Below are 12,608 nucleotides of genomic sequence, written 5' to 3'. Positions count from 1 at the left end.
GATAAATATTTCAATAATTTTATTGTGTAGAAATTTTTTGTTATAGAAAATTATACTTTTAAAATTTTAGAGTCATCATCTGTTATATTTTATTTTTTTAATTTCACTTATGTTTAATTTAGAATTTATATATGCTTAAAAAGATATATGTTTAAAATTTAAGATAATCACGATTTATATTTTAATTTTTTTGAAAAACATCTTATCTTTTAATTTATCTTTTAAAAGGGATTCAAAATGAACCTCACGAACGCGTTCTGGCTCTGTCCCTTGCTCCTCATCTTTTCGTTAATTAGTGAAGTTACAAGTAATTTGTTTACATACGATGCTACTAACACGGATGACAAGTCCTTGGAGCACAGATTCGAAGGGAACTTAAAAAAAAAATAACTTTTTTAATTAGTCACAGCACATGTATCAAAAAATGGACTCCATAAAATCATTCAACCGTGCAAATTATGTGTTTTTTATTTTCTTTAGTAAACTCAAATGTTACGTAACGCATAAGAGAAAAGATACAACGTAAAATAAACTTTATATAGTACCTTCCATCTTTAATATAAAAAGCTAATTAGGATTTAGATTTGATATTAAATAAAAGATTTCAATTCATATTGTCTCCTAAATTTATTAATTCACTCTCTAAATTGTCCTTATTGATTACACATATTAAGGGATTTTCATCCAAAAATAGCCATGATTAACAAGGATATTTTAAGAAAATAAACTCATATTTGTTATAAATTTTTTTTAATTTTCTCAAATTAGTTAAATAACTCTTTAATTTCTTGACTTCATCGGGTCAATTTTTCTTGTATATTAATATAACCTTTAAGTTGGTAACCTATATCTGGGTGTATGTTAGATAAAGAATTAGTGTTTCAATTCGCTAAAAGAACGGGAGAGAAGGAGAGAAGATGTGTTTAGTAACTGATAAAGAATTACAGACATGTGTCTTTATTAGTTACGTGCAAAAGAATAACTGGATAATTTTTTTTCATGTAATCTATAACGAAACAAGAACAAATATAATATCAGAAGCTTTAGGAATCATTATATAAATTTGAAAGAAGAGTTCCAAAATTACTGGCAAAAGAATCCAAAGATAGTCATGATTAAAAAAAATACTTAAAAAAATTCAACTCGTATTTATTACAAATTTTTTTTTAATCTATTCAAACTACATTATACTCAACAATAATTATGGAAGAAGGAAAAGGAAGAAGATTGATATACCTGTTGATTGAATAACTGGGTAATTTTTTCGGTGCTGAGTAATTTTTTTTTTTTACATTTATCCGTTTATTCATTATGGTTTTATTGAACCCAATGAAACAAGAACAAATATAGTGTCAGAAGCTTCAAGAATCATTATATAAATTTGAAAGAAGAGTTCCAAAATTACTGCAGGCAAAAGAATTCAACAAACCATGCATATAGGACTTGGCATATAACAATAATGCCATACACATACCAGCTAAGAAACATATCTAAGCCCCCTGAGAATTAATCAAACCGAGACAAGACCACTAAATTGGCCCCTACGTTAACGATCTCGGTTTTCCGAATGTCTTCCAAATCCAATTGGAGGGTGTTTGGTATTTCTTGTTCGAGAATTAAAAATTAAAAAATATGTTTGGATAATTATTTTAAAAGATCACATTTGAAATAGAAAAAATAAAACATCACATTTGGTGGGTGGTGACCATCATCAATCGTGATACGTGGCCAGCAATGGATGATAATAAGGTTTCTCCTTTTTTAAAAAAAAAAAATCTAAAAATCATTTTGATTTTTTAATCTTTAAAAACATGTTACTATTTTTTCGTTTTTTTTTTAAAACAACCAACAAAAAACAAATTATTAGGTAAGTTTTTTTTAATTTTTTTAAAAGATAAAAAATTATTTTCAAAACAAGAAACCAAGCAAGCCCTATATTTTTGGTGCTGGCTATTTTGTTCATAATCTTTGATATTGGTTATTCCACTTATATATTTCTTTTAATCCTGAATATAAGAGTTATTTAGAAATTTTATTTTGATATTAAAAGTAAAACCTCAATCTTCTTCCTCTCACGTTCTTTTTTTTTTAATTATTTTTATCATTTGCTTATACCTTAGTGTATATAATTAATTGGGATGGTTTCCTATATAATTTATTAAGAGAAAAAAATACTTTAGAGATATTAACACATTTTTTTTAACTATTAACTAACTTATAACTTATTTTTTTAATCTATATGAATTAGTTAACTATCTCCCATATTCTAGTACTTGTAGAGATTTTGTGTTGGAGCTCAACAAGACTCTTGCTGTGAAGCCTAGGATTGAAATTTGTATTTGTATGCTTCCTATTGGTGATGGAATCGCTCTGTGCCGTCAGATGAATTGACAAGTCCTTTTGACCCAAAAAAAAAAAAAAGAATTGACAAGTCCACTTGTGACGGATAATAACACTAGTCCTCCATATCCTTGTATTTCTGGGAACTAAAAATAAAAATTATTTTTTTAAAAGAAAAATAAAAACAAATACATGTGTAATACTCCATCTTGTCATGACTTCAAATTATGCAAACCAAAAAGTTGGTTAAAATTTGTTAAAAATAATAAATATGTAAAAAAATGTAATTTAGTTTTTCAAGACACCCTTATTTTTAGATAGTGTAACCCTATGTTTGGTATGAAGGAAATTGAGGGAATGAGAAGGAAGAAAAATTTTTAATGAGCTCGTTTTACCACCTCTACGTATATGTATTCCTCACAAAGGCAATCTATTTCTCTCAACTCTCAATTATGAAGGGTGATTTCTCTCTTACTTATCTAACTAGATTTCTACCATAGGCTTGTAGAAATCCTACATCTCCAGAAAGCATACATACCTGAGGATCAAAGGGTCTTTTAAGGATGTAATGTTCCAATGGCTAAAGATGTGGAATGGATAGATGATGATGTATATGCATGGTGCTATAAATGGATAGAGGATCAAAGGGTCTTTTAAGGATGTAATGTGTCTGCAAGTCTTTTATATGCATTTCCTATATGCATAGTGCTATGGATAGATCAAAGTCCATGAGAGCCACTGTTTGGGTTAACTAGATGGAATTCATGGAATTTTTAAGGAAGTGAAAATCTCAAAGGGGGGATAACAACAGGTAATTTTGTGGTTTAAGTACTGTTTGGATTAATTGGTAATAAAATTGAATTCCCTTTTCATTGCCGAGAGTCTAAGTGCATATGTGGCCTTGAATCAAGGATTTGGGCAAGTTCTAGAAAAATTTCAGACTAGGTAGTATCACACACTAGAAAATAATAATATTAGGATCAAATTTCCTTCCAACTAGTTTAGTCCTATATAACCTTCATTTCCTAGGATTTGATTGCATACAAATGATTCTTAATTTGGACAAAGCATTTAGATATAGTTATCTAACCCCGGAACATTCCAAAGCGATCTTAGCCAATTGGCTTTTCTCCAAGTCTTGAAGTATGGAAGACAATCTATTGTTCTCTAAGATTTCTTCTACTATAAAATTAATAAGGCTTTGGTTATTCAATGATCGTAGTAGGTCTTGTATCATTTTTCTACTATATATGTAGGTAGATAATTGACCATACTATGACTTCAGTTGATGTGCTATCTGAATAATTTCTAAAATCTTTCCCATGCGAATCAAACCTTGTAATACAAAACAACTATTGATAAAATAATATAACAATTAGCATAGAGTGTCAATCTAATTTTGTTAAAAAAAATTAAATATAGAAATCTACCCATATTTGCTTTGAGCTAGACTTAATGCGCCACTGATGAGTTGGTCTATACACAAAGTAGAAGAATTTATAATAGTAGGCAAAAACCTTTCTAAAACCATGCTTTCCTTTTAGGTTTGGCTGATGTAATGGCAATGAATTGCCATTGCGTTAGAAAGGAATTAGGGTAATTGCAATGCAAATGCAATCAATGTTAGTGAAGTTAACATCAAAAAATTATCATCAACTAATTTATTCACACTCATAAGATTTTTCATCTTGGAATCAGAGCTAGTGAGGTGAGACATGTTAACATTTTCGACTGCTAGTGAGTTGTTTCCTTTTGTATATGCTTCCTCTAGTGTGGCAGCCTCTAAGTCATACTCCCTTTTCAGCTCATCCAACCAAACTACCACCATCAAGTTGGATTGTAGTAACTATATTTTATGGGAATTAGTGGTTTTGCCACTTATTAAAGGCAACAAACTTACAGGTTATATTATTGGTCTTTTTTAGGCACCTCCTCAACATACCTCTGATGAAGCAGGGGCCAAATCGAACCTAGTGTATGAGGAGTGGTATGCTGTCAACTGAATGCTTGTCAGTTGGCTCAGAAACACCACGACCCTTGAAATGGGTGCTCAGCTCCTTCATTGCAAGATCGCACAAGAATTGTGAAGTGGAGCGAAATCTCTGTCTGAAGTTTCAACAAAGGCTTGTGTTATGGTTTTCAAAACAAAGATTTATCAAACTCAGAAAAACAATCTCAAGGTGGAAGAATACCTTAGGAAAATGAAAAACATAGCTGACTAACTTGCTTTAGCTAGTGCCCCTGTGCCTACTGATGATTTGATTCTTCACACTCTGAATGGTTTAGATGCAAAATATAATCTTATTTTGGTAAAACTTGCTAATCAACTTCACTCAAGCTGGGTGGAAGTTCAAACCACCTTGCTAGTTTATGAGAGTCACTTGGAACAACTGAATCATTTTTCTTCTCTAACTCTCCAGCCTTCTGCAAATCTTACTTAGCACAATGATGATAGAGATCGTCGCTCCTTTGACTTTGGTTATGGTCAAGGTGGTTGGTGTGGTAATCGGTGAGGTGGTTTTAAACTCACAATCATGGTCGTAGAAATGGGGGCCTTGGAAATCATCTATATTGTCACATATGTGAGCACCCTGGTCATAGTGTTGCTCAATGCTATTATAACTCAAAACCAAATCGAGCTTATGGTTTATATGCTCCTCAAGCTTTTTATACCACTCCATAGTCAGTCACTAATCCCACCTGGTATAAGGATAGTGGAGCCAACTATCACGTGACCCCTAACACTGAGAATCTCAATCAAGTACATCTAGTCGGTAAGTCTCATTTACTCACTTGCACTCGTGAAAAAAGTCATATCATAGGTATGGGTTCAACATCTATTTCCTGTTATGATTCTTCAAAGCTTCTTCTCAAAGAAGTATTGGTTGTTCTATCTGCAAAGAAAAATCTTAGGAGTGTGAATAAATTAATTGATGATAATTTTGTGGACGTTAAGTTCACTAACACTAGTTGCACTGTGAAAGACAAGGCAATAGGGAGTCTATTATTGCAAGAGATACCGCAACTGGGTTTGTGCCCAATGGAAAGTGAGCAATGCAAAGAATATCAGCTTCCAGTTCATGTTGCTCAACTTAAGTTAAGAGATGAAGAAGAGTTTATTAGAGCACTGTAAATTAGGACATCCTAGCCATAGGATTTTGAGACAAGTCATGAGTAACTGTAGTGTGAACTTCTCTATTAATGATAGTTATGTTTGTGAAGCTTGTCAATTTGGTAAATCTAAGCAACTTCTTTTTGCAAATTCTCTATCTCATGCTGCTGGTCCTGTAGAATTAATTCACACTAACATTTAGGGTCCAGCTCCTGTTCAATCGATGAATTTTACATTCACTGTATGGATGATTATAGCTGTTACATCTAGCTTTATCCTATAAACACAAAGAAGAGGCTATCAATGCATTTAATCATTTTAAACATTTTGTTGAGAATCAGTTTAATAAAAAAATCAAAAGTATTCAGTGTGATAATGGGGCAGGGTACAAACTGTTTATACATGTTGCTAGTTTTGCTAGGATCGACTTGCGCTTCGCATGTCCTTATACTTCTTCACAGAATGGAAGGGCCGAAAGAAAGCATTGGCGTATTGTAGAGATGGGCTTAACACTGCTTGCTCAAGCTTGTATGCCTTTCATGTGTTGGGTAGATGCATTTCAAGCTACCATTTTCTTGATAAATCATCTACCTATGCCAGTTCTTGAAGGAGACTTGCCCTTATTCAAGCTGTTCAAAAAAGCATTACATTGTAAAATGCTTCAACCATTCGCTTGTGCTTGCTATCCTTGTCTCAAGCCTTACAATGAACACAAGTTTCAGTTTTATAGCCAACAATGTGTTTACCTGGGTCTAGCATCTCAGCATAAAGGTTATAAATATCTTGGTTTGACTGGGAAAGTTTTCATGTATAGGCATATGGTGTTTGATCCTTTCATATTTCCCTTTATTACAGGATTCTAAATAAAAAGTCTGGTACTACTCTAGATTTTGATCATATCAACCTACTAATGATTGTAACATCTTTTTCAATCCCGCTTGTAAATTTGGAATCCATGAGATTATCTGATCAATGAGGGAGCGTCACAGATCTCTGTCAATCACCATCTTCAATGCCTAGAATCTTGCACTCCATATCAAATTCAAATTTGAACTTGGATCAAGATCCTTCACCTTAGGGATCTCCTCTCATTGGGCGTTTATCCTATGCACATTCTACAGTTGAGCCTATTTCTGTTAATGAACCACAAGCCCAAACTCATAATGTACACCCAATGATGACTCGGGCCAAGAATGGAATCTACAAACCTAAATACCCATTTACAGGGATGAGGCATTCAAAAGACCTCAATTTATTACTGCAAATAGTGGAACATACTTCTGTTTCATAAGCTCTTGTAGAAGCATACTAGCAACATGCAATGATTGAAGAGTTTAATACTCTCCAACAAAACAAGACATGGATCTTGGTGCCATACATTGGAGCTAAAAAATTGATCGATTGTAAATGGGTCTATAAGATAAAATTTAAGGCTAATGGCTCTGATACCAAGAAAGAAATTAGGGTAATTGCAATGCAAAGGCACACATCATAGTGCTAGATTATTCTCGTTATATACTGAAAAGGTACAGTGCAATGTTTACAAATAATTATTGATGAACCTATCAAGTATATACACGTGTGACGCATAACAGTAAAGAAATAGTGTTACAAATTTACAGTTGTAAATAATGAAATGACTATTGTGTCTTAAAAAAATCCAACAAATCCTAATTAGAATTCAATACATTAAATTAATTATTAATAAAATTATCATTAATGAGTATTGTTTTAGGAATAATTACCTTGGAAACAAGATTGGGGTAATTTTCTAAAAAGACACTGAGTACATGATTTCCAAAGTATGAAGTGGATGCTAGTATAATAACAACTTTCAAAGTATCTTTTATTGTTGTCATTTGTCTTTCTATTGTTAGCCTTTTTATCATACTCCTCTGGTCCTATTTATAAAACACTTTCAGCATATTTCATACAAATCAAGAAAAACCTTAAAATGCATTAAATTTTTATTAAAATATAACAATTTTTCAAATTTACTCATATTTAATATATACACATTTCAAAAGAGATAACTACCTACACTATAATAGATAAAGGACAGAACAGCATATTCACAGTGAAAATTTAATAAAGTGACTTATAAATAGGATCAAAAAAGACTTTCTCTCTCTGCCCTATAAATAGGACCAGAGGAGTATATTCTAAGGTCAAGGATTTGTTAAAAAAATAAATAATGTTTTAAAAATGGTGAAATAAAAAGCTGGAAATATTATGAATGAAATGACATACGCACCTAGTTTTGTTTTTAGCGACACTTCGGAACCTGTCTAGGTCTTTTGCTATTAATTCAGATACGATGGTCATTTGATGCTCTTCAAGAGCATCGAAGAACTTTTCCATAACTTGTCTTCTGAAATAATCGACCATCAAATCATGTAAATTACCAATAATCTCTAGTTTGGAGCCATCATCTTAATATTTAAATAATTTTATTGTGTCGATTTTTTTTTGGTTATAAAAAATTATACTTTTAAAATTCTAGAATTATCATCTGTATATTTAAAATTAAATCTCTTTTGGCAAAAAAAAATCTGTGATTTTAATTTTTAATATCACTTATGCTTAATTTATTATTTTACAAATATAAAGATATATGTTTAAAATTTAAAGTAATCAGAATTTATAAGCACCCTATCTTTCAAAAGTATTCAATATACCCATGGATAGCTTAAATCTCATCCTTTATATCTTTTTGCTTTCACTTGCTTTATCTGTAGGAAAATGGCCAGTCCACCCTTGGTAGATTGGATCCAAACCCATTAAGTTTAGGATTCTGGTGCAAATAACAGAATATTTGGGTTGACAATTGCAATTTTCCCCATTTTGTTTAAAATTGCAATTTGAGATAGGATGAAATTGTTATTGCCGAACGGTATATGGAGGGGGAGTTGATTTTATCACACGCATAAGAAAAAAACTGAAACAGAACCTCTCCCACTTCCTCTTCTCTTTTTCTTGCTCTCTGTGTTCTTCCTCTCCACACCGGTGCATTTACTGTGTAGCACCAATCCGAGTTCGCGGTTGTGACTGGATCCCTACGTGGCTATCTGAAGAGACTTGAGACACTCCAGGTATGCCCAAAATTCATCAATGGTATCAGAGCATAGGTTTATTTTTCCTGTTGGTGTCAATTCTGTCGCCTGCTTCCAATGTTCCTTTTTTTGTGTTTTTCGGTTTTGAATATCCAGAGATTTGTTTCAATAAATATTATGTAAATTCTCCATTTTACTTTTAGTATGATAGTTTTTGTGTCTTATATTTGTGTTTCGACATGCTGGGTTGATTCTCTACCTCCATGAAAATTGTTTCACACAGTAATCTTTTTCAGCCGTACTATTTTCATTTTTGAGTGTTTAGAAAATGAAGTTTTTTTGCTTCAAAAATTATCCCATTGCGTAAAGCTCAAAAAAACAAAGAAAATGACACCAAGAATGCGAAAAACGGGCGTCGGACATAGGAGATATGGGGGAGAGAAGATACCGAGGTCTGACGAACCCGACCCGTGCAGGAATCCGGGTCAGTCAGACCCGGCTGGAGGTTGAAGACAACCTCCAGCATCTAAACGACACTGTTTTGGCGTTGCGCCACACAAAAAAAAAGGTTGAGGCCGTTTGGTCCGGATCCGGATAGGACTGAACCAGGCCCAACTCGTCCCCAAACAATTAAAAAAAAAAAACTTTTTTCTCAGTTGGGCCAGAAAAGGACGAGCCCATACAAAAACAAAAAGGGATCTAGTCCTCCTTTAAAAAAAAATTTTTAAAAAAAATTTTTTGGTGCCGAATTGCCTTGTGGCGTGTGTTGCCACGTGGCATGCCATCTAGACACGTGGGGACCACCACCTGACAGGTGGTGGCGCGTGGAGGCTTTCGGAACGGCACGTGGAGCCATCGGCCAGCTGAGCACACGCACCGACAACGCGAGTGGGGTCAAATTTTTTTCTATTTTTCTCGGATTTTATCTTCTTGGGGCGTGTGTAGGCACGTGGAAGTTTCATTTTGGATGTGGTTGGTCTCTAAAAATCCCAAAAATCAAGATTTTCATTTTGATATATAATTTGCTAATTTTAGAGACAATTAAGGATCCGTTTGTGAGTATTTTCAGTGTATTTTCTGGTATTTTCATGCGGAAATAAATTCTAGAATATTCAAAATAATTTAAATTATTTTTTTCTAGGTGAAAATGAAGCAAGAGGCTTCTAGTAGCACTGAAAATATCAAAGATGGTTCATTAGAATACTCATACATGGATGATGCAGTTCCAGAATATGAATCAGAGGATGAGGATCCTGAAGAGGACCCTGAAGAGGTTCCTCAAGAAGACCTAGAGGAGTTAATGGATTATGGACCTGAGTCAGAATCTTTATTCCCCATTGAACCCCTCCGTACTGAACCTCATTTGGTCTTTAATGATTCACTAGATCTTCCCAATGAAATCAAACTTGAGGAGGGAGAAGATGTGAATCAACCATGTACCCCTGCTTTAGCTATGAGTATAGCTGAAAGAGATGCGGCCAAATTGACGAACATAAAAGGCATCAATGGCGTTGCTGGTTTACAACATTATTTCCATGAAGTAGTCTTTCATGATCATAAGCATGTCTTGGTCCAATGGCAAAGTTTCCAGCGGTTAGTATTGGTTAGTTTGTAATATTATTCCCATAAACCTGGTTTGGTCCAATTCTCAAGCTTTGCAGTTGAGCCTCCAGTGCATGTAAGGGGCCGGGACCATTGATATTCTCATGAGATCCTATGTTGTTAAGACAACTTTGATTTTGAGGTTGACTGGTCAATGAAGAAGAATAATAATCTTTTTCTGACATAGGGCTTCCGTGATTTCCTGGATTCGGAATAAGTTCTACGATGGGCAAATGATCAGAAGGAGATCCATTCTGAAGAAGTTGACTCTTGTCTCCCATCGCTATATATCCGGATAAAGGAATCATCAAACCAAACAGAACAAAAGAGCGCTAAGAGGACAGGAAAAATCGGTTTAAAGATTAGTGTTCAGTGGCTAGTTTCTAATTTGAAATTAATTTGTAACAATTACGTCACACAAACTAAAAGTCATAAAATTATAAATAATAAATATATAACACTGTAAATGAATTATAGTTAGGTTACGTTCTTGACTTTATATAAAATTTTCAAACTCTCATAACTACATATGGAATTTAAGTTACGCGTGGGTACTTCTTTCAGTTGAAAGGATATGATTACTAGACTGTCTAAACAGTATTTTGACTCAGTGAAACATATTCCAGGAAAAATCAAACTAAAAGAGAGAGAGAGAAATTAAGGAAAGAAAAAAGAATACCTGAAGAATTTATGAAGATGCTATCCTAGCTGGCAAAAAAATCTCAAATTAAATAAATTTGGATACGTAAAGATAAATAGAAGTAAACTATTGGATAGACCAAAAATTATATAATTCTATAGATTATATAAATACAATAAGCATTTTTTAAAAATTAGAGCACTCAATATCAATATCATCCATGTCATGAAATAACCTTGTTTAAGCATGACGGTAACTAGTTGGGAGAGATTTTATTTTTGTACAGTATCTTAATAAATCTGAAGAAGATAGATATTTCAATAATTTTATTGTGTAGAAATTTTTTTGTTATAGAAAATTATACTTTAAAAATTTTAGAGTTATTATCTGTTATATTTTATTTTTTAAGTCACTTATGTTTAGTTTAGAATTTATACATATATTTAAAAAGATATATGTTTAAAATTTAAGGTAATCATGATTTATCTTTTAATTTTTTTGATAAACATCTTATCTTTGAAAAGTATTCAAAATGAACCTCACGAGCGCGTTCTCTCTATGTCCCTTGCTCCTCATCTTTACGTTAATTAGTGAAGTTGCAAGTAATTTGTTTAGATATGATCTTACTAACAAGATTTGCAAAATACCAGATCATACATCACTTTTTTTTTTTATTATTTTAAAATTTGAAGTGGCTGAATTGAAATAATGCAATTTTTAACTTCTTTTTATGTCATTTTTCCTTTTGGTTTTCTATACACATGTTAGCCGCTATCAACTATGCACTACATGGTAAAGTATTTTAGATCTTGGCAATATTATAGATTTCCATCCTGTTAATAACTACGAAACTATCAACAAGGAAAACAATTTGGAGAAAAATACAATATTTAATGAAACATTGAGACTGTGAATGGGTAAATTTCATTGTCTCTTAGTAGATGTAAATTCTGCAGCAACATTTGGCTCCATATTTCTTGAGAAATTCTGTTATGCATTAGTTGTTTATTAAATTGAAAGGAATGCATAAAGTACTTTAACAAGTATCATAGCTTTTGGGATTTTCTCTTTTTAAAAGTTCTGTACAATAAATGGAAAAGTATAGCCAGTTTAAGTAATGGAAACAATTATCAAATCGTTGCCTTTCACAGGGAAGATAGCTCTCACCTCACGCATGATGCCAACTTTTCTTCCTCGCCGTGCTTTTATTGTTTGAAGGGCTTATATGAGAGGCCCAATTATATGAATGGGCCTAGAGTTAGAGATCCAGAGTCAGAGCCCACTTATAGCCCGATGTCGTTTTATTGCGTTCCGTCTGTCGTATCATGTCCACTTGAATGTCCTGCTCCCCGTCGACCCTCTCCAGTCTCGAGCTAATGTTGTGGGTGAGGAGTTTCCAGAATTCTTTCCTCTTTCTCCCTGCCCTGCCTCTGTGTTTGTCGATACTACCCTGTGTGAGGTTCCAATAAATAGACTCCTCCCGTCTCGTGACGTTGGGCATGACTTTCCTCCAGGTATGGAGATGCTTCAGTACGAGTCGCACATCGCGGAAAGTTTCCAACTTCTGTTGTTTATATGTGTCATAACACTCAGGTCGTTGATGAAAACCAAGTTGATTTTTTGTCCAGCTTTCCTCCCCCATGGTCCCATCCTGTTCTCGTACGTTACACCCCACGTTTTTCTGTCTTGACAAGTCTCTTCATTGCTTTCCCTGTCAACTTCGGTGAAGGATAAGGACATAAGGATTTGATTTTTTTTTTTCCTTAGGCAAAAAAGAAAAAAAAAATTTAAGACCACGATATGTGCTTCCCGCTCCCTAAAATCTTGCTTCTGCCAACTCTATACCCTATCATGGCCGGCA

Source organism: Neltuma alba, unplaced genomic scaffold, assembly GCF_004799145.2.
Source record: "Neltuma alba isolate B1F8T4 unplaced genomic scaffold, ASM479914v2 tig00007108_pilon, whole genome shotgun sequence".
In the NCBI taxonomy this organism is placed as follows: Eukaryota; Viridiplantae; Streptophyta; class Magnoliopsida; order Fabales; family Fabaceae; genus Neltuma; species Neltuma alba.
Note: the sequence above shows the minus strand (reverse complement) of the source record.